Source organism: Denticeps clupeoides, chromosome 6 (assembly GCF_900700375.1).
Source record: "Denticeps clupeoides chromosome 6, fDenClu1.1, whole genome shotgun sequence".
Lineage (NCBI taxonomy): Eukaryota > Metazoa > Chordata > Actinopteri > Clupeiformes > Denticipitidae > Denticeps > Denticeps clupeoides.
In genome coordinates, this window is record NC_041712.1 from 1,650,467 (window position 1) to 1,668,504 (window position 18,038).

At 41.9% G+C, this 18,038-nt stretch overlaps 1 protein-coding gene across 4 annotated transcripts in view; it reads right to left on the minus strand.

Moving 5' to 3' along the window:
* Positions 1-17,177, minus strand: part of gramd1ba (GRAM domain containing 1Ba) — a 67,929-nt gene extending 50,752 nt beyond the window's left edge. For 3 of the 4 annotated variants that reach the window (XM_028984128.1, XM_028984129.1, XM_028984112.1), the window contains exon 1: positions 1,779-1,940. The gene's annotated coding sequence lies outside the window, so the exon portion shown is untranslated. Of the gene's footprint in view, positions 1-1,778; positions 1,941-17,093 lie in introns of those variants that run through there. The other variant, XM_028984130.1, reaches the window with a different exon arrangement.
* Between the last annotated feature and the right edge of the window lie 861 nt (positions 17,178-18,038).

Sequence of the window (18,038 nt, forward strand, 5' to 3'; positions counted from 1 at the left end):
GGAGAATAGAGATTGCTCAGTGGCACCTTGGCAGATCAGGATTCAAACTATCAACCTTCTGATTATGGGGCCACTTCCTTAACTCACCACTGCCCCTATAGAAACGTATCCCAGTCCAATAGTCACAGAATTTTGGTTGTTCAGTAACTGGTTCAAATTTAAGGTATATTTGTTGGTGCTGTTCCTTTTTAACAGCACTGGGTTTAACACAAACTGGGCTTAATAGGCTGTCTCCAGGAGCTGTGGGCATTATAAACGTCTCAGAGCGTGATGCAGACAAATGCGGTGTGGATGGATGAGCTTGCATGCTACACAGTGCCTAAAGCAAATGTGTCCAAATGTATCAAGAAGCCCAGTGCATATTTGCATTATGCAAGGGGACAGTAAACCAAAAATGTCCTCAAGTAAGGTGTCCGCAGATATTACTGCTACATTGTTATCTCTTTATTACATTATTCATAGCTATTCATTATCGAATTCTTCACCTACTTTTGATTAATCGTATTATGATATTCTACAAATATTACAGATTGCTGGATTAATTCAAGATTACATATGACAGAAATTATGGCATCATTTGTTGTTTTTTTTTTTTCTGTTAATTTACTACAGAATAACAATGTGGATAACAATGTCTCTTCAGTAAGTAATGCTAGTCTTCATTACTTGTTACCATAGTGACCTGTAGAAAAAGGATTCATGAAGTTAAAAGCTCCAGGCTGTCAAATAGTTAAGCAGAAGCGGCTCCAGCTTTCTGTGTTGGTACCACTGGGTTTTTCTTTTCTCACCAAAATGTAGGGCTGTGCATATAGTCATGTGGCCACAGGCTTATCGTCCCATTTATAAATAAGATTTGGAAATTATTTTACATTACCAGACAAAAGATGTTCATTAAACATTCTTAATTTATTCTCATATTTAGATGTAACAGACACCTTTGGCAGACACCACATTTATTATAGTTGTTCTTTCTTTTAGGCATTCAACATCATAAATCACCAAAATTAGGTGCAATTTTCACAGAGACGATCCCTGGGCAGGAAGGTGTATGACAGTTTCCTGTCACTGCTTTAAAACATTCTGCAGAACAATGAATGCTAAAAAGGTCAAATTTACGTGCATATTTGTAAAAGATTTGACACACTTTTTTTCATAGAGGCATTTTTTTTCTGAGGTGCACCATGTCTACACTGAAAACAGCAAGTGGAACATACTTGTTTGCCCCTTTGAGTGTATGGGGTTTGGAGGGGGCTGAGTGTTCTGATGGTTTTTTTAACGGCCGATTAGCATGTTTTTGTGAGGCTGAGAAGGAAAATGGCTGGTTTTAGCCTAGTGGGTAATACACTTGCCTATGAACCAGAAGACCCAGGTTCAAATCCCACTTACTACCATTGTGTCCATGAATGTAAAAATGCTATAAATTCACACAAGCATGCAAAAGCTTTCCGACTTTTTCCTGACTCTCAGACTACACAGAAATAACCATGCTATCATTCACAACTGCCAGACATCTCAGCCTGGCACACGATTGGTGCTAATTGTCCTATCTATTCTATGCCATCAGTGAAAGCATCACATGAAGAAAGTTTTTCAGCATAAGAATCAGTTATTAAAGCCACCTTTCATACATTTGTCTTCTCATGCATGTGAACATGTGTGCAGAAGATCCACATGCAGCATGAACTGTTCTGCAATGGGTATAATACAAATGCAAAGCTATTCACAGCATCTTTTTATATAACACGCAGAGAGGAAAGAAAATCCAAACAAGGTACTACCTGACACTGACAACAGTACTTGTCTTCTTAAAACCTTCTTACTTCTGTGCTGAAGCCAAATATAAACTGCAGAGCAGGAGCTGCAGTACTGAGTACCAAGGACTCCACACAATTTCACACGGAGAGGAGAGGATGCATTCCATGCGCTCAGGCTTGCTTGTGTTCTCTCTGCATTCTCTTCCTCTCGGCACCCCATCCCACCTTCCTCTCTCTCTCTCTCTCTCTCTCTCTCTCTCTCACAGACACATACTCCTTCACCTCTAAATCGCCTCCATCTGCTACCATGCAGCTGCCTTTTGTTGACTTGTTACAGTAAGCTGAAAGAAACTGTGATGCTTGCACATGAAGATGTCAGCTTATGCAACGGCAATAAAGATTAGTCCATTTCTTGAGATGCGCTTAAATAATAAAAAAAAACATGGTGTTTTTAAAAGGCTTGTGCACCTGTGATGAATATAACACACTCGCTTTCTTAGCCTGCTGAGGTTGTGCTTCACAGTTCACTCCAAAAAGCAAATCTGCTTTCTATGCTACTTTTAAAGATTCATGGACATCATGAATATTGTCACTTTCATTCATTCTCTTTTTAAAATAGCTTTTTGTTGTGTGGTTTGTTTTGTACAGTACATTTAGTGCTACTCTGACTTTCTGTGAGACCGCATACATGGGGTGACACAGCGTGATGCTGGCGATAGACATGCTCTTTTGTGACTGCCTGCACTGGCGTAAACTGTGCAGGCGGCCTGGAAATAAACCAAGCCTGCTGCGTTTGATGTGTCATCAGTGAGCAGCCTGCATGCTCCAGTGCCAAAGTGCACAAAATAAGACAGGTCATACGGGAGGAAGCACATTTTTTCTGTATTTAATGTGATGATGAAAGACACACAGCATGCGGTAAAATAGCAAATCCCAGCAAAATGAGGCATGGAATTCTCCTGATACATATATGAGAAGCATCCTAAAAGATTGCAGCAATTCCCCTCACTGTCTTATTTTTTTGTTAATAAAGGCACATATGCATTTTGGAAATGTGTCAGATGTCTCCAAAACTCAAATTTATCTGTCACATACATAGTCATAAATGGTATGATATGCAGTGAAATGCTTTAGTAACTGCTACTGACCACAGTAATATTGCAAATATTGCAAGTAACAATGAACCAATATGCAAATATTGCAAACATAACCAATAATTACACTTTTATGTCTTTAACATAAACAGGTAGGGTGGAGGTGTGCAAATGAGTGAAGTCAAAGTATAAAGTGAAAAGTAAAAAAAAATAAACATTTGTGCAAGAGCAAAAAAGAGTAAAGAGTTTGTGCAAAATGTCTAGGGAGGATTGAGTCCAGAGTGATTGAAATTGAAAGTGCTGGAGTGTATTAGTGTCATGGCCAACACGCATCCAGCCCACCAGAGAGTGCCAGACCAGCCAGGAAGACCACAACCCGGAAGAGGAAACGGAAGCGTCGAGTATAAAAGATGGGTGACCCTGAGGAGACGCTGCACGCTCTTTGTATGAGATTACTCATTCGAGACGCTCGCTCGCTTAAATCAATAACTAGATATATTGACCCATGAATAACAACCTTCGCCTGCCCCCGACTCTGAGAATTTCTTGATCCTTCGGACCTTGACGAAATCCATGTTCCCCTGCCTTCCTGCCTTCCAAGACTTCCTCCCGGTAACCCCCACGGATCCCGACTTCACTTCCCGCTGCGCTGCGGCACGTCCACAGCTCCCTCCACGTCCCCGCCAGTCTCTCCCCGACAGACCAAACACCCCCGATCCTCCTCCCCAGCCCCTAGCATGTCTGCAAATGTGTCACAGAACTCACCTTGTGACAATTAGAGTTCTATGTAATATTGTGATTGTTGAGAGCCTGTGGGAAAAAGCTCCTCCTCATTCTCTCTTTGTTGGATTTCAGGAAGCAGAAATGCTTTGCTTCCCTGATTGCAGCATTGAGAACAGTCCATTGTTGGGGTGGCTGAGGTCCTTCACAATTTTCCTGGCCCTGGTACAGCACTGCTTGCTGTAGGTTGATTGAAGGTCAGGGAGTTTGGTACAGATGATGCGTTCAGCTGATCGAACCACCAACTGTAGGGCTTGCCTGTCCTGCATGGTGCTGTTCCCAAACAGATGTTTCCCATCAGAATGCTCTCTATGGTGCAGGAGTAGAAGTTCCTGAGCACCTTGGAGGGCAGTCTAAAGTCTCTCAGGCATCTGAGGTTGTAGAGACGCTGCTGGGCCTTTTTCACCACATTGTTGATGTGTGCACATCACTGAGGATCTCTCCTGGACAAATAACACCACTGCACTGGCCAAGAAAGCACAGCAGCGTCTCTACTTCCTCCGCAAACTAAGAAGAGCAAGAGCACAAGCCCCCATCATGTACACATTCTACTGAGGAACCATCGAGAGCATCCTGTCTAGCTGCATCACTGTGTGGTTTGGAGCCTGCAATGCGTCCTGCCAAAAAACTCTCCCACGCATAGTCAGAGCAGCTGAGAGAATCATCTGTGTCCCTCTCCCCTCCCTCCAAGACATCTACAGCACACGCCTCACAAAAAAAGCCCTCTGCATAGCAGCCGATCCCACCCATCCAATGCAAACTTTCTTCAGCCTGATGCTATCAGGGAGGAGACTGTGGAGTCTCCAGGCCAAGACCAGCAGACTGAAGGACAGCTTCACCCAGGTCAGGAAGCTCAACTATCTCCCGGCTCTGCCCCCACTCCCCTCACCCGCTCCACAAACTTTCTGAACTCTAACACACACACACACACACACACACACACACACAAACTGACCGTGCACCAGTCACTCTGTGCAGCATTGATCTGCCAACTACCTCACTTTGCCACTTTGTCACTTGTACACTTACAAGCTCTGTTGCACTACATTGTTCACATTGTTTACATGGTTTGCACTCCCTACCATGTGCCCTTATTTGTATATTGTGTTTTTAAAATTGAATTTATACCTTTGTCTGTTTATATTTAATGTTACTTGTAAGCACTATGAGTAATGCAATTTCAATTCTCTGCATGTCCTGTACATGTGGCAGAATTGACAATTGACAATAAAGCTGACTTTGACTTGACTTAGACTTGACAGGACTATGACTGGTCCTGCGTGATGTGAACACTGAGGTATCAGAGGCTGTCCACTCTCTCCACTGGGTTCCTGTTGATGACAGGGGTCTGATAGGGGTCGTCAGCAAACTTAATGATGGTGGTGGAGTGTGGAGTTTGTAGTGCCTGCACAGTCATGGGTGTACAGAGAGTACAGCAGGGGGTTCAAAACACAGCCCTGGGGGGCTCCAGTGCTGAAAGTGATGGTGGCTGAGACGTGTCTGCCGATCCTTACTGCCTTTGGTCTCCCTGTTAGGAAGTTGGAGATCCACTGACAGAGAGATGAGCTGAGTCCCAGGTGCTCCAGCTTGGTGGTGAGTGTAGAAGGGATTATCGTGTGAAATGCTGAACTATAGTCAATGAAAATAATTTTAACATAATTTCCCTTCCGAGTGTCCAGGTGGGTGAGTGCTGTGTGGAGGAGAAGAGAGATGGCGTTGTCTGTAAATCGACTGGGACGGTAGGCAAACTGTAGTGGGTCGAGTGTGTCCGGTAATGAAGAAAATATGAAGTCTCAAAGATCTTCATCACTACAGAGGTGGTAGTCGCTACAGGGCGGTAGTCCTTGAGGGAGGCAGGAGGGGGTTTCTTTGGGACCAGAACAATGATGGATTCCTTGAAGCATGCGGGGATCACTGACTTGAGATAAAGAGAGGTTGAATATCTCTGTAAACACAGGTGTTAGCTGGTCTGTGCAGGCTCTGAGGATTCTCCACCCCTGAGATGCCGTCTGGTCCTGCTGCTTTCCTGGTGTTTACTCTCCTGAAGGCTCTCCTCACATCATGCTGATGATGAACGCATTTTCGGTGCTGTCATTGTCTCCCTGTCTGCAGCCATTGGCGCAGCTAGCCTTAGTTTCGCTAGCGTCTTTAGCTACAGCCTCGAAGCCAGCATAGAATGTGCTCAGCTCGTCTGGCATAGACACGTCCGCGTTCGTCATACCGGATGTTGGTGCTTTGTAATCCGTGATCCGTCCCTGCCACAGGCTCCTAGAGTCACTCTGTTCAAGTTGTGACTCCAGTTTCTTCCCGTAGCATTGCTTCACCTCCTTCACCGCTTTCTTGACGTTGTATGATGCGGCCTCATATGGTCCCATGTCCCCGGAAGCAAGCCCCGCGTTATAGGTTGCGGTGCAAGATTTCAGAGCGTCGTGGATGGTTTTATCCACCCATGGCATCTGATTGGGAAATGTTCTGAAGATCGTTTTCTGAATGGTATTGTCCGTTAGTTTCCCAGCAAAGCTTACAACCGCTTACATATATTCACTGATGCTTCCAGAACTGTTACGAAACATCTTCCAATCTGTGTCATCCAGAGCGTCCTGAAGAGTGTCCAGTGATAAGTCTGTGGCAGGAGAATCTCATCTCTGCTTTTTGCAGATGATGTGGTCCTGCTAGCCTCATCAGGCTCTGCCCTTCAGCTCTTGCTGGGTAGGTTCGCAGCCAAATGTGAAGTGGCTGGGATGAGGATCAGCACCTCCAAATCTGAGACCATGGTTCTCGACCGGAAAAGGGTGGCTTGCCAACTCCGGGTTGGGAGAGAGGTCCTGTCTCAATTGGAGGAGTTTAAGTATCTCGGGGTCTTGTTCACGAGTGAGGGAAAAAGGGAGCAGGAGATCGACAGGCAGATTGGGGCAGTGTCTGCTGTGATGCAGACGCTGAACCGATCTGTCATGGTGAAGAGGGAGCTGAGCCAGAAAGCAAGGCTCTCGATTTACCGATCGATCTACGTCCCAATCCTCACCTATGGTCAAATTATATCTCCAGTCTGGTTTGGTAATGCTTGTGGAGGTGGCTGGGGAGAGGGATGTATGGGATTCCCTACTTGGGATGCTGCCCCCGCAACCCGGACCCGGATAGGAAGGCGGAGGAAGACGAGGACGAGGACAAGAAGTCGAATTTATGAATTTAAACATGTGGAATGTGGAAATGTTTCCAATATATGTCTGTCTTGTGAATGGATCTTGAAAATAAGGAAAATACACAATCTTCTCTTCTATAGAGCTTCACTTCCACACACATTATTACATAAGACAAGCCATTGGCTTTAAAGGCTGCAGCTCTTGGTCCTGGATTGAAACTATATATTACTTCACTGATTTCACTGGTTGCTGTATGCCTATTTAAATTAAATTCCTTGCACATCATGAGCACTTTACTAAACTAATACATGTAGCGCCTGACGTGGTAGCATATTTTACAATTCAAGCCCATTCAAATTATTCGACACAGGAAACAGACCTGTCTTCTGTATTTTTTTTACATCACTGTATTTTGTATATTATTAATTTAACTATTGTAACTATTAATTTAACATAAAATGGCAATATTTAGCAATCATCAGAAAATATTCCTTACCCATATATATATATATCTGGGTATTTACCAGAAATTTGAGTGTCCAGTGACTTTTTACATGTCAAAAGAAACCAGAACTCTGAGTATGCTAAATTCAGTGCCTTTCCTCCAGCAATGGGTTCTTTGGTTGAATGTGTTACAGAGTTTGTCTGCTCAACTGTCACTGGGATGATCAGAATAAGCACTGGGACTCTGGCATCCTCTCATGATACAAAGTAACCGGATTATCTGCTCTATGAGCAGTGTTACTTCCAAATTCAAATTCAAATTCAATTCAAATTTTATTTGTCACATACACAGTCATACACGGTATGATGTGCAGTGAAATGCTTTCTGCAACTGCTACAGACCACAGTATTGCAAATGTTGCAAGTAAACAGTGAACCAATATGCAAATATTGCAAACATAACCAAATATTACACTTTTACGTCTTTAACATAAAATATGTGTAACTGGTAGGGTGAAGGAGTGCAAAGGAGTTACAGTTTTTTACAATGTTTAAGAAAGAAGAAAGAGCCATAAAAGAAAGAGCAGTAAGGGCAAAGTGATTATGTGCAAAGTGGTTTTGTGCAAAGTGGTTTTGTGCAAAAGAGTCCGGAGTGATTGGAGGTGAAAGTGCTGGAGTTCTATGTACTCTTGATGTTGAGAGCTTGGACAGCCTGCGGGAAGAAGCTCCTCCTCATTCTCTCTGTGTTGGACTTCAGGGAGCGAAAGCGCTTCCCAGATCGCAGCAGAGAGAAGAGTCCATTGTTGGGGTGGGTGAGGTCCTTCACTATCTTCCTGGCCCTGGTGCAGCACCGTTTGCTGTAGATAGATTGAAGGTCAGGGAGCTTGGTACGGATGATTCGTTCGGCTGATCGAACCACCCTCTGTAGGGCTCGCCTGTCCTTCATGGTGCTGTTCCCGAACCAGGTTGAGATATTTCCCGTCAGGATGCTCTCTATGGTGCAGGAGTAGAAGTTCCTGAGCACCTTGGAGGGCAGTCTGAAGTCTCTCAGGCGTCTGAGGTGGTAGAGACGCTGCCGGGCCTTTTTCACCACGGTGTTGATGTGACAGGACCATGACAGGTCCTGCGTGATGTTAACACCGAGGTAACGGAAGCTGTCCACTCTCTCCACTGGGCTCCTGTTGATGACAGGGGTCTGGTAGGTCCTCTCCTGCTTTGTACTGAAGTCCACTATTAACTCCTTTGTCTTGCTGACGTTCAGGTGGAGATTGTTCCTCTGGCACCAGTTCGCCAGATTTCCAACCTCCTCCAGGTAGGCCGTCTCATCGTTGTCAGAGATCAGGCCCACCACGACAGTGTCGTCAGCAAACTTGATGATGGTGGTGGAGTTAGTAGTGGCTGTACAGTCATGGGTGTACAGGGAGTACAGCAGGGGGCTCAAAACACAGCCCTGGGGGGCTCCAGTGCTGAGAGTGATGGAGGCTGAGACATGTCCACCCATCCTTACTGCCTGTGGTCTCCCGGTTAAGAAGTTGGAGATCCACTGACAGAGAGATGAGCTGAGTCCCAGGTGCTCCAGCTTGGTGGTGAGTGTGGAAGGGATTATTGTGTTAAATGCTGAACTGTAGTCAATGAAGAGCATTTTAACATAACACATGCTGCTTGGAGTCTGCCAGGTAATCAAAACACACAAATAGTATCTTTGCTACTTTGCAGCATCTTTGAGTCAACATGTTTTGGTTAATATTTGTTTAATATTTTTACAATAACACCAATGTCGTTCATAACTTTTTTTTGACGAGATACATAAGTAGCTGTGTGGCATGATGAAAGTGAAGTGATTATCATTGTGATTCACTGCAGCAAATGTGTCCTCTGCTTTTAACCAATCACTCTTAGTGAGCTGTGGGCAGCCATGACAGGCACCTGGGGAGCAGAACCTGCAACCTTCTGATTACGGGGCCACTTCCTTAACCGCTAGGCCACCTTCTCTAGACAGTTGAAATGGCATCTTAGTGAGAGATGCCATTAGTGGGAGTGCACACAGAGGAGACAGAAAAAGTTCAGCATGAGCCCTCGCATCCTCAGGAATTTCTGTAACTGTGAAATTAAGATTATCTTAACTGGATGCATCACAACCTGGCATGGAAACAGCACCGCTTACAACTGCAAAGCTCTGTAGAGAGTAGTGTGGTGAACTGAAAAGATAACTGGGGTCATCAAAGACCCCAGTCACCCATAAAGTCACCAAACTGCTACCGTCAGGCAGACGGTACAGCAGCATCTGATCCCGAACGAGCATTTTACCAGCAGTCAGACTTTCAGACTGTTGAACTGGGACTACAAAACAGCACATCACAACCTAAATTTTCCCAATTTGCTCAATACAGTTAGTTAAACTAAAATACTGTCTGGATATTCGATATATACAGTTGAAACCATAAGTTTACTGTATAAAAAGACATTTAACTTTTTTTCCTACTGTCTGATATTAAATCATACAAAACCCGTTCAGTTTAAGGCCTGTTCGGATCCCCAAAATAATTTCTATTTGCTAAATGTCAAAATAATGTGTGAGAGAATTTTTTAGAGATTTTTTTACATTTAAACTGAATAACTTGATGCAAACGGTTTGGGTATCCTTCCACAAGCTTCTCACAACAGTTTAATGGAATTTTGGTCCATTCCTTCTAGTATCATTGAGTCAGGTTTGTAGGTTGCCTTGCTCTCACACATTTTTTCAGCTCTGATCACAAATTTTCTATGGGATTGAGATCAGGGTTTTGTGATGGACACTCTGTTGTTCTTAAGCCACTTTGTAATCAATTTTGCTGTATGCTTAGGGTCATTGTCCATTTGGAAGACCTGGTTGATGCCTTGAGATGCTGCTTCAATATTTCAACATACTGTTCTTTCTTCATGATGCCATCTATTTTTTGTAGTGCACCAGTCCCTCCTGCAGCAAAACACCCCCAAAACATGATGCTGCCACCTCTTCACAGTTGGAATGGTGTTCTCAGGCTTGAATGCTTTTTTTTCCCTCCAAATATGATGATGGTCATTATGGCTAAACGGTTACATTTTTTCTTTCATCAGACACATGCCTTCAGAAATTAGGGTCTTTGTCCCTGTGTGTATTTATAAAGTGTAATCTGACTTTTTTTATTTCGCTTTTGGAGTATTGGCTGAGTAGCCTTTCCTTGCTGAGTAGCCTTTCAGCGCATGTCGGAACAGGAATCCCTTCGCTGTGGATAGTGATACACTCTTACCAGCTTCAGCCAGCATCTCCACAAGGTCTTTTGCTTTTGTTCTGAGAGTTATACGCACATTCCGCACCAGAACATTCATCTCTTGGACTCAGGAGCCTTTCCTTCCTGAGCGGTATGATTGCTGGACATTCCCATGTCAGAATCATGTTTATTGGCCAAGTATGTGCAAGCACATACAAGGAATTTAATTCCGGTTGACGGTGTCTCTCAAGTACAGAGTAAAAAAAAAACAACAACAAAAATTAACAACAACAATGTGTAAGGATGTGTGTGTTATTTGTTGTAGAAAATTGTAGAATATATTTATACTGTTTCTAAATATATGTACTAAATATAAATATGTGTATGAATAGGTCTATAAGTGTTTATAGATGAACAATGTGCAGTACAATATAATAGACAAAAAATCGAAATCTTATAAACGGAGTGTACATAAGAGTGTACATAAAGAGCAGTGCAATGTTAAGGTGATTCGCAGTGTGAAAGTTTCAGCTGTTTAGGAGCGAGATGGCGAGGAGGAAGAAAGTGTTCCTAATAGGGTGGTAATAGCTTAGTGGGGTTTGACCCAGGTTCAAACCCCACCTACTACCATTGTGTCCCTGGGCAAGACACTTAACCCTAAGTTGCTCCAGGGGGGACTGTCCCTGTAACTATTGATTGATTGTAAGTCGCTCTGGATAAGGGTGTCTGATAAATGCTGTAAATGTAAAATGTAAATGTTCCTGTGATGGGTGGTCCTGGTCTGCAGGCTTCTAAAACATCTGCCAGAGGGCAGCAGGTCAAAAAGTCTGGGACCAGGGTGTGAGGGATCTGAAATGATTTTCCCTGCCCTTTTCCTGGATCTTGAGGTCCTGGATGGTGGGCAGGGGGGCACCGGTGGTCCTTTCTGCTGTCCGTACAGTCCGCTGCAGTCTGATCATGTCTCTTTTAGTGGCTGCTCCATACGAGGCGGTGATGGAGGAGCACAGGACATACTCAATGACTGCAGAGTAGAACTGGATCAGCAGCTCTTGTGGAAGACTGTATTTCCCCAGTTGCCTCAGGAAGTACATCCTCTGCTGGGTCTTTTTGAGGATAGAGGAAATGTTTGTCTCCCACTTCAGGTCCTGGGATATGGTGGTGCCCAGGAACTTGAAGGTCTCCACAATAGACACTGGGCTGTCTGCTCCCCCTCACCATATCAATGTTGTGGGATGTCTCCTTAAGTCCAGTGCCACCTCTACATTCTTGAGTGTCTTCAGCTCCAGGTTGTGCTGACTGCACCAGAGTACCAGCCGCTCAACTTCTTGTCGGTATGCAGACTCATCACCATCCTGAATGAGCCCAATGATGGTGGTGTCGTCTGCAAACTTCAGGGGTTTTACAGCTGACATCCTGGAGGTGCATTCGTTGGTGTAGAGGGAGAAGAGCAGTGGGGAGAGGACACATCCTTGAGTGGCACCAGTACTGAGAGACCATATTCCATAAGTGATCTCCCCCAGCCTCACTTGCTGCTTCCTGTCTGTCAGGAAGCTGGTGATCCACTGACAGGTAGCAGGTGACACTCTGAGCTGAGAGTCATCCAGGAAGTGGTGCAGCAGTTTGGACCACCAGTAGACCTCCTCTCAGACCGCTGCCCCCAGTTCATCGCCAGGTTCTGCCGTAACGTCTGGGGCCAACTGGGGTGTCGGTCAGTCTGTCGTCGGGGTACCACCCCCAATTCAGCCCTTGTGTACCACCCCAGAGACAGGGTTTGGGTCTCCACTCGAGGCCTGGGTCCTCCTCTTCAGCTCGTCCAGTGTCCTCTCCCCGTACAACGACTTGTCCCCTCACTCCAAGCATGCCTGCAAATGCATCCCCGAACTCGCACAGTGACACTATCAGACACTTCCAAAGCCATGACATCATCATCTGGGCTTTCCCAAATAGTCTAAAGGCATAGTAACCTTAGTGTATGTAAACTTTTGACTTTGAAGAAAGTAATAAAACATTATTTTGACATTTAGCAAATAGAAATTATTTTGGGTATCCGAACGAGCCTAAAACTGAAAGGGTTTTGTATCATTTAATATCAGACAGAAAGAAAAAAGAAATTAAATGTCTTTTTATACAGTGTATGTAAACTTTTGGTTTCAACTGTAGGTGTATTGTTCGTTGTTTTTACAATGCACGCACAATTTATTTAAACACATAAATGTGCACTTCTTTTGTCACACCACTGCTGCGTGAGAAAGCTGTGCACAGAAGAATTTCACTCATATGTAGTGTACCTCTGTATTGTTGTCATGTGATGTGACAATAAAAGCAATTTAATATGATTTATATCCTATCACCATGATGCACTAACTGGAATGCTTCAAACTGTCCTATCACCACTAATTATTCTTTGCAACGAAATGAGAAGGAATTAATCATTAATCTAGCTCAAGTTCTTTAAATCGAATAAATATGATAGCGGTAGCTGTTCGAGTAGTCTTATTAAGTGATGACATTTTTTCCTTGAATTAGGAACGCAACATTCCTTTTGGCCTTTTACCATATGAATGGGCCCTTTTCCAGTTTATTATTATTTTAATAGCACACATACCAAGAATAAGTATTAAGCAATCACAGTTTACATGCTGAACAATGTCCTAAGGCGGCTCTTTTAGCTTCAATTCATCATGCGGAGCATCAGATGGAACCTGGCTGAACTGCACAAGCCAAAATTATGTCACACACTTTTTGGGTTTAGTGGTTTGGTTTTGCACTGAACCCCACCACCACATTGAAAGTAGTGTGCAGAAAGAGTCAAATTATGGTAGGTGTCAAATGTAGGGCCTATTGAGCCCATCACAGTAATGTGATTTTGGATTTACATATATATCATATGGTTCCTTGTTAAAAACTACAGAGAAAACTTTCTCTTTTTTATATATTTATTTATTTATGCATTATTTTATGCTTTGTTTTCTGAAGAACGTCCACCTACACTTTAAAAGGTTTAAAAGGTTAAAAAGGTTCTGCTACAGTTGTGTGCAAATCTTAGCATTCAAGTTACCTCTTTATTTCACTCAGCATGAATGATGTGGCGAGGCTGATTACTCTTTTTGCCTTATGCCATTTTGTAGGCGAGATATTACATCTTCAACGCCTTAATATGAACCCACATACATGTCCCTGCATGTCTCTTTACACAGTAAAATCTGTTTGATAAGAGATTATGTGAAATGATTTACCCCAGTAATCATTTCACAGTGACAATGTAAACCATAGTAAACATTCTCAACCGAAGATTTTAATTAATTGAAATTACATTTTCCACTTTCATGCGAAATAATGAAACAATTATAACTTACAGAATTTTCATGGACCTCAGACCAAGTAAATTAGTACAACCTTTTTTTTTCTGTATGTATTGTCTGCATGTATATGTAAATGCATGTTGAGAAGAAGAAAAAGATACAGACTTCAAGTGCATTCAGAATTCATAAATACCAAGTCTGCCACCATGTGGTGAACAATCACACATTTGTGAGCTGTAGCATTCAGCATGTTAACAATAAAGAGTACCACATTCTTTGCAATATTTACCATGTATACTAAATATTATTATTACAGTCTATGAACAACTATCTGTCTATAACACTCTTAACAACTATATGCCTATATTTGTCTGAAACAAACTGAGTTAATTAATTTTGTCTTTATTCATAAATAAAACTTAAAATACCATTTACATTGCATAGAACAAAAATAAATGGAATTATATGAGTAAATCTGGCCAAAATGCCCAGATGGTTTAATTCCATCAAACATGCTTGTGTTATGTTCTAATATTGCATTTTTTACAGAACATTATCTAGTAACGGAAGAATGCATTGTGTTTGAAATATTACACTGCAGCTATTTCTGCTTCAGCATTGCAGACTTCACAGAGGTCACAGCTAATGGACAGTTAATCAATGATGAATAATAGGACTCACAATGCACTGGCTACCATGTCACTGGCACATAATGGAGGGGTTGAGTTTCAGCTCTTGTCTGCAGCGCAGCATGTGATCCTATCATGTGGCTCTTACTGGTCAATAGTTCTTACCACAGTCAATAGCTTTGACCAAAAGACAATGTTAAAGATCAAATAGTGACATACAATAGGGTTAGGCACCCATTTCCTCCTGCTCTGACAATAGAAAGGACAACTAAAGACAAGTAAACTTACCAAACTGTATCTAAAATGTTTTTTTTTCATGTGATTTGAGTGGAAACTGGATACTAGATTATTGAGTAAAATTTCCCTTAGTGCTGGCCAGGACTTGTGTTTCAAATATAGATTTGTTACATATAAATATGTCCAATCATTAACATTTACATTTAAGGCATTTGGCAGACGCCCTTATCCAGAGCGACTTACAACACGCTTTCATGTTACCATGAAAGAAGTGACATTGGTACAAATATATTGTCCCTACATGCAGCTGTCTATAGTGTATATGCACATTACACAGTCTAAAATCATTAATTTCTTAGGTAAAATTTGCCTTTGTGCAGGCCAGGACTTGAGTTTCAAACATAGATTTATTACATATAAATATATCTAATCAAATATATTGTACCTACATGCAGCTGTCTATAGTGTATATACACATTACACTATCTAAAAGCATTCATGTTTTAAATAAACCAAGTGAGAATATAGAATCCTATACCTTCCTATACATTCCCTTTCATTTAACTGGTTGAGGACACAAGCAAGTAGAATAAGCAGCATTAAAAATGTAAGGTAATGATACCTGTTTTGGCATTTCTTACACCATGCAGGATCGGGCTGCAGAAAGTCTATAGAAATCAATGCAACTATTGTTAAATGTCATTTAAAATGACAGGATTTACAGAATTTGAAAGTTAATGCGCTGAGATACATTAACTCCATTACAAACCCTGTGCATTAAGATCTTTTAAAGAGACTCTTTATTTTTATTACTGAAATAAAAAAACATGGAAATGTCAGTACAAATAAATTCCAGTATTTTACAGAGGATTATTAGGAAAAATTATTATGCTGGATATGTGTACACATCCCTCTTAAAATGCCTAAATTTCAAACTTGTCCCTTTAAATGTGACCTATTACCTGCAATTGAAAAACAAACAAATCTGGACAATATACAGAAAAAAATAAAATAAAATAAACTGGTTGAATGAGTGTGTACATTTTTAATCTAATACTTTGTTGAAGCCCCTTCTGTTTAAATTACAGGATTCAGTCTTCTTGGGGTCACAAACCTAATATGGGTGGTAGTAGCCTAGTGGGTAACACACTCGCCTATGAACCAGAAGACCCGGGTTCGAATCCCACTCACTACCATTGTGTTCCTGAGCAAGACACTTAACCCTAAATTGCTCCAGGGAGACTGTCCCTGTAATACTGATTGTAAGTCGCTCTGGATAAGGGCGTCTGATAAATGCTGTAAATGTAAATATCAATTAAAGAGCATCTGATTAACCTCAAATAAAGTTCAATTGTATTTTCCAGACATTTAATCAATTGCTGCTAGAGAAAAAGCCATGGTTCATAGAATATCAAATGGATCTCATAGTTGAAAGTTATCAGTCAGTAAAAGGGTACCAAAAAATACACATTATTGAATATACTATGGCAAACACTGAAGACAGAGACTTCATCAAGTGTAGATTATATAGGACAACAATGACGTTACCAAGAACTGGATGTGTCTCCAAAATTAATCAAAAGACAAGACAACTCTTCATCTTACAGCAACATTGAAGGAGCTGCCGGTATTTCTGGCAAGAAATGGCATGTGACAATCAGATGTCTGTACTACTGCATAGGGTTGCAAGATGGAAGACTTTTCTTCAAAGAAAAACTTCCAGATGTGGTTAAAATTTCCAAAAAGTACATTAAGTCTCCCAATAGAATGTAAAAAAATATAGGGCCAGTCATAGGACCCACAGTTGAACTTTAAAAAGGTACATTCACCTCAAAAACAACGCTTCAACAAAAGATCACTATACCCAAGGTGAAGCATGCTGTGACAGTATCATTCTTTGAAGTTGCCTTTCTTCAGTCAAGGTGGAGCGATTTATGAATGATTCTAAATTCTAGTAACTTTTAGCCCTTTAGGCATCTGCTGAAGATGAACTTCACCTTTCCACATGAAAATGACCCCAAGTATACATCCAAATTAACAAAATAATGACGTCACTACAAAAAATATATGCTGTTTCTTATTTTCATTTATTACGTTCAGATGGTCATTTATAACTTTTTTTTTTATTTTTCAGTTCATTTGAACCCCTTGACTATTATGAAAGTACACTCAAATAGGGCTAAAGTTAAACTTTATTCTCAACCCTCTCTCTGACAGGACCTGCATGGTTTTCCCTCCTTTTCAGCATAGTTGTTTGTGGATTCCGTTCCATTATTAGTTCAAAGTGTTATTAGATTGAGAGATTTACAATTCTCCAAGGTCATTTAGTGTCTTCAACTCATTCAAAACTGCAGTGAACTACAGTCAGGATCTGCATCTCTGATCAAGGCAGTCTGGTTGTAATTTTCTGAGAATAAACCTTTTTTTAGAGCAGTGTACCTGCGCCGTCCTCTCGGATAAGACGATGGGACCCACTCACACACCATGTCCTCCACTGCCTCCTCCAGCTTCAGCGTAGGAATCACTGGTCCTTGGTTTCCAGAAGCCATGTCCAGTCCGACAGCACTGCAGCTGCAGCGTTCAGCGTGAGGACATCTGACAGCGAGGAGAGAGGAGAGAGTGTGAGAGAGAGAGGGAGAGGCATAGAGAGCGGGGAAAGAGGGAGGGAGAGAGAATGGGCTGACAGAAACAGAAACCAAGCCAGTGCTGGAGGAGATGAAGGTGGAAGATTGTGAACCCACTGCCCTGCTTCACTGTACACACTGATGTACACACAATACAATTATATATGTTGTTTACTATTAAGTAAAGTGATTGTGATCGACTGCAGCACTGCACACGGTGACACAACTAAATGCGTCCTCTGCATTTAACCCATCACCCTTAGTGAGTAGAGGGCAGCCATGAGGCCAGTAGGGACGAAAACTTGATCAAGTGTACCTCAGTCCCAGGACCATTACCGAATAGCAAAAGTTTGATTGATAATCTCCATTGTATGTAGCCAGTGTTGCTTTATTCCTGCTGTCAATTAAACTGCTCCCTTTGGACCATCCTGCAACATCACCAGGGCACACATAATGTCTCTACTTCTGCTACTGCAGACATTTTACTGGTGGAGTAAACAATAAACCGCAATATCCATTTAAGACTCCTTTTTAAGACTCCTTAAACTCCTTTTTGTTTGCTTTATTGGAGCTCCTGCAATGCCTCGTGGGTAATGTTGTTTAAATGATTAATGTGAACCACTTATTCCCTACACACTTTACAGTTCCATTCAGACTTTTGCTTTTAACTTTTACTTCCCACATTTTAAAATCTTATATAAAATGACTGAATACCCCTTCCTCTACAGATACATTATCTAGAGATTATAGACACTTAATGAGGGTGGATGGCTTTATCATGTTTCTGGATTATTATTTTATGTT